This window comes from Zingiber officinale, chromosome 5A (genome assembly GCF_018446385.1).
Source record: "Zingiber officinale cultivar Zhangliang chromosome 5A, Zo_v1.1, whole genome shotgun sequence".
In the NCBI taxonomy this organism is placed as follows: domain Eukaryota; kingdom Viridiplantae; phylum Streptophyta; class Magnoliopsida; order Zingiberales; family Zingiberaceae; genus Zingiber; species Zingiber officinale.
Window position 1 is genome coordinate 71,917,196 of NC_055994.1, and position 5,872 is coordinate 71,923,067.

A 5,872-nucleotide genomic window follows, 5' to 3' on the forward strand; every position below is an offset into this window, starting at 1 on the left:
GATCTGGAGGATCGACTGGCAACAGGTAAATCTCCTGAGTGGAGTAGGTGAGGACGCGTTCCCCGTAGAGGGAACAGTAGGCGTCGGGTAGACCTAGGGTTCCCGGTTGGAAACCCGAAGTCAGACTCGGACAGTCCAGAGACTGTCAATACTTCATTTATCATATTTATTGTATTATGTGCTAACTTTGTGCTGCAGGGTAGTGTTTGGGACTAACGTATCTTGCAGGTGCAAAGAAGCAACCTAAAGCCTCGGATGAACAGTGTCCGAGGCGCCTTCATGGAGCTTGGAGGCGCCTCGGGTGCAAGGCTGGAGCTGGCTGCGAGAAGCTGTTCAAGGCGCCTTGATGAACAGTGGAAGGCGCCTTGAACAGATGAAGGCGCCCTGTGAACAGTAGAAGGCGCCTTGAATCTGTGATAAGATTCGACCAGTTCGCTCCTTATCTCCGCGGCTGACTCGGCCTATTCAAGGCGCCTTGGGTAGCATTCAAGGCGCCTTGAACACTATTTATAAAGGGGGTTCGACCAGCAGCTAAGATCAACGAATACCAAGTGATCTTTCATCAATGTGCTGCTCCAAAAGACGCTCCGAAGTGCTGCTACAAGTGCCCGACGACCCGAAGCTTCAGATTTAGCATTTCTTGTTGTCGGTATAATATTTATAGCTTTTAATTGTACTCATAATTGTAATCTTTTAACGAGCTTATAGTTGTTGCCCACGGAAAGCGATCAAGGATCGCGAGCCTTCGAGTAGGAGTCGTCTTAGGCTCCGAACGAAGTAAAATCTCTCGTGTCTCTCTGTGTGTGTTCGTTCTTTATTCCACTGCGTGTTTTAACTCCGATAGTTTTACGATTCCGATAAACGAAAAAGTGAAAGCCGCGAGCACTATTCACCCCCCCTCTAGCGCGTCTCGATCCAACAATTGGTATCAGAGCGGGGTCGCTTTGAACTGGTGCAACCACCATTCAAGCATTTTTCGTGGCTTTGTCGTTTGTATAGGGTAAAAATAAAACCTTACGTCTTTCGTTTTTCCCTCCAAAATTATTTTCAAAAAATTCATTTTCATCCTTTCACGGTTTATTAGTATTGATAAAATATTGAATTTGGCAAAATTTGAAATAATATTTTTTTAAATATTTTTTAATAATATTTTATTATTATTTTATTATTTTTTCCCGAAACTGGTGAACCTCTATTTCTATCCTTCCATACCGCACTGCTAATCCAGGATCAAGTCCTGGTACATTTTTTTTGCTATTTTTTGTGTGCAAGGTTCTTTTAAAATGGCATTCCAAGAAGGATTCTGCACCGTCCGATCGCCGCTCTTTTCTGACGAGGGCTTTGGATACTGGAAGAACCGGATGGAATACCACCTCAAGACACAAGTCGAGATGTGGATCATCATCCAGACCGGACTCGAACTTCCACGTGACGACACCGGAGAACTTATCTCATGCATCAACTGGGATTCTAGCACAATGAAAAAAAGTTAAAGCCGATGCCAAAGCAACCTGCATGCTACAATGTGGCCAAACCAATGAAGAACTGAACCGCATCGACCCCTTCGCAAGTGCAAAAGAGTTGTGGCAAAAGTTGATGAAACTACACGAGGGCACTTCCGACGCTCAAGTAAGTAAGCATAATTTAATAAATGATTTATTTGAATTAGATGAGCAGAATAATACTACTTCGGCCGAGGAAGGTATTACGATGGTTGCAGGTACAAGTAAGACAGAAGAAAAGATATGGTCCGAGTCTTCAGATGAATCCGGGTCCGACGTAGAAGAACCGACGAGCTTCCTCGCTCTACCAGTACTAGCAACCGTGGCGGAAACTGAGTCCAAATATGAGTCAGAAACTGAGAGCGAATTCGAGACTGAGTCTGATCGAAGCCACGAATCCGCATTTGTTTCCGAAGGACCAAAACCCACTGTAAGTTCACTACTCATAGAATTTCAATTAGATAACTTGCATGAATTATTACCTTACTTAGTAAAAAAGTTGGCTAAATTCAACGTTCGGGTTAAGTCGCTCCAAAAGGAGGTAACAGCCCTTAAGGAAGCGACTGACTCGAGCTCTTTAACTGAGTCAGTTCAAATTGAAAGTTCAACTCAAGTCCAACAACTTGAGGAAGAAAATTCCAATTTGAAAGCTCAAATTAAAGAAATCAAGGACACGTTGGAACGGTTCACCTTGGGCTCCAAGAATCTGGATCTGATTCTTGGAAAACAGCGAGTCGTTTACAACAAAACTGGATTTGGATTTAAAACTAAAATAAAATACAAATCATATTTATCGCTAGTTAATAGAAATAATAGAAAAATTGTCCAAGCATGGGTGCCAAAATCCAACTTGGTTAATCAAGTTGGAACTGGTCACTATTGGGTCCCCAAGGATCAAGTCTATTACCTTGATAGACCATATCGAGGCTATGATCCAGGGGGAGCTAATAGAAAAACAATATTAAGAACATAATTCAAATTAATATTCAAATTAAATTTGAAATTAAATTCAAAATTAAAAATTCAATTAAAAATTTAAAATTAAATCAAATTCGAAATTCAATTCAAATTAATTCAAAATTAAAAGTAAATTTCAACTTAAGTTAAATAAAAATAGATGGAGGATCCAGACTCGCTGGCACCCCCAACTGAACTACCCGACAGGGTAACTGAACCTAATCTATCCGAAATGGGTAAAACAAGAGTAGATTACTCGGCAGGGTAATTAAGGTTAGATCAAAACGGGCTAGGTTTAACTTGACCCACAGTACTGGTGAAGTTTTTGGATGATAGTACGTTAGGGAAGCTTGGGCATCGCATGTCTAGGAAGATATGGCTTCGACCTGGTGCATTTGGCCAAGTGGAACTGACCGAAGCTACCCTTAGATGGATCCTAACCAGTTAGACCAAGGTTTAGTATTAAGTTCAATGGGTAGAACTATTTGGAAAACCTCGAAGGCATGGTTACTTTAATGAGTTCCTTGTGACTCACCATAGCCTAGAAGTTTATCCAAAGAATGCTTACTTGTTGAACCCAAATCTAAACCTGAATCTAACACAAAGTTAAACCAAACCCTTAAATTGAACCTCAATTCATCTCACAAAAATTATAGGATTCCCTGATTGAAAATTTAGATCGGGTGAAATGACTAGGAAATTAAATTATTAAAATTGACTTAACTTAAGTTAATTAACAATTAAATTATTTTAACTTGAATTATTTTCAAATCTAAATTATTTTAAAACTTAGTTTCTAAATCATTCTAAATTGTCTAAAATTATTTTTCAAAGATTAATTAACTTTAAAATTATTTTTTTTGATTAATTAACTTTAAAATTATCTTTCAAAAATTATCTTTCAAATTTAATTAACTTTAAAATTATTTTCAAAATTACTTCAAAAATCTTTTAAAATCTTTCAAAACTTAATTTCAAAATAATTTTAAAAATATTTTCAAAATTAATTTTAAAATATTTTAAAATCTTTCAAAACTTAATTTCAAAATCATTTTAAAAATCTTTTCAAAATTAATTTCAAAATCATTTTAAAATCTTTTCAAAACTTAATTTCAAAATCGTTTTAAAATCTTTTAAAATCTTTCAAAACTTAATTTCAAAATTATTTTAAAAATCTTTTCAAAATTAATTTCAAAATCATTTTAAAAATCTTTTCAGAATTAATTTCAAAATCAGTTTAAAATCTTTTCAAAACTTAATTTCAAAACCAGTTTAAAAATCTTTCAAAACTTAATTTCAAAATTATTTAAAAATCTTTTCAAAATTAATTTCAAAATCATTTTAAAATCTTTTCAAAATTATTTAAAAATCTTTTCAAAATTAATTTCAAAATCATTTTAAAATCGTTTCAAAATTATTTAAAAATATTTTCAAAATTAATTTTAAAATTATTTAAAAATAATTTCAAAAATCTTTCAAAATCATTTTAAAAATCTTTAAACTTTAGGGCTCTGATACCTGATCAACACCAATTAGATAATTTGATTGTTATTTAAACTTAACTCATGCTTGAACTTAAGGACCAACTGAATAAATAACCTAAAATTTTAGCTACTCTCTCTCTTCAACCTAAAAATTAACAAGTTCTTTTTCAAAAATAAGTATTATTTTATTCAAAATTAAGCTAAGTCCCTTTTTCACTTAAGCTATATTTTCAAAATTTAATGTTTGCAAAAGGCTCAGCTAAGTGACTCATATAGCAACTTTCAAACTTAGCCATCTTTATGAATTTTTGCTGAGTTACCTATTAGATTCATTCTATACTTAGCTAAATGTATTAAAAGCATATTTCTTTACTTGCAAAATTTAACTCATGGCTTTAAAAAAATTTTTGCCAAGTAAAAAGAGCCTTCAAAATAATTTGCCTCCAAAATTCTTTAAAATCTAGTTAAGTTTTTCTAAACTTAGTTACATTATTTTTTCTCTTTTCCTCTAAAACCAACTAAGTTTACAAAGAGGCTAAAGCCATCCTTCAAGTCATCCATAAATTAGCCTTTTTAACTTAGGAGAAAAATAACTAACAAATTTTTCAGTTACTAGCTAAGTGTTTCACAAGCATTTTTCCAAAGAGTAAAACTATTTTTTTCTAAAAACTTAAAACATGCTTTCCAACTGGCTTATTTTTTTTATATATGGCAAAGGGGGAGAGTAGGAAATTCAAAATCATTCTAAATCAAAAGTAAAAAGTGTTTTGTTAAGGGGGAGAGTAGGTAATTCAAAAGTAAAACTTTATTTAAATTCAAAAAGAAAACCCTGTATTAAGGGGGAGCTTCACAAAAGTTTAAGTGTTAGCTTAAGTTAGACGTTCATTTGAATTTATGTACTTAAGCTTGCTCACTTAAAACTTTTTAACATACTTATGCATTTGTTTTTACTTAACTTTGAATTTGGGTTGCCATAATCAAAAAGGGGGAGATTGTTGGTGCGGGAAGCATCCGACGATCGAACCCAAGTTTTGATAATGGCAAAGGGTTCAAAGTTAAGTCTTGTTGTTATCTAACATGTTGAATGAGTGTTTCAGGAAAGTCCTAGGGGGTGGTAACCCTAGGTGGAGGAAAGTCCTAGCTGCGGTTAGGCAAAGGAAAAACCCTAGGGGGTGGTAACCCTAGGTCATAGGGGGTGGTAACCCTAGGTTATAGGGGGTGGTAACCCTAGGTGGAAAGTCCTGGTGTCGCGAACCAGGTGAAAGACTGGACTGGCCGGGAAGCGGATGTCCAGCAGAAAGTCTGGAAGCGTCGAGTGCTGAGCAAAAGTCCAGTCGATCTGGAGGATCGACTGGCAACAGGTAAATCTCCTGAGTGGAGTAGGTGAGGATGCGTTCCCAGTAGAGGGAACAGTAGGCGTCGGGTCGACCTAGGGTTTCCGGTTGGAAACCTGAAGTCAGACTCGGACAGTCCGGAGACTGTCAATACTTCATTTATCATATTTATTGTATTATGTGCTAACTTTGTGCTGCAGGGTAGTGTTTGGGACTAACGTATCTTGCAGGTGCAAAGAAGCAACTTAAAGCCTCAGATGAACAGTGTCCGAGGCGCCTTCATGGAGCTTGGAGGCACCTCGGGTGCAAGGCTGGAGCTGGCTGCGAGAAGCTGTTCAAGGCGCCTTGATGAATAGTGGAAGGCGCCTTGAACAGATGAAGGCGCCCTGTGAACAGTGGAAGGCGCCTTGAATCTGTGATAAGATTCGACCAGTTCGCTCCTTATCTCCGCGGCTGACTCAGCCTATTCAAGGCGCCTTGGGTAGCATTCAAGGCGCCTTGAACACTATTTATAAAGGGGGTTCGACCAACAGCTAAGATCAACGAATACCAAGTGATCTTTCATCAACGTGCTGCTCCAAAAGACGCTCCGAAG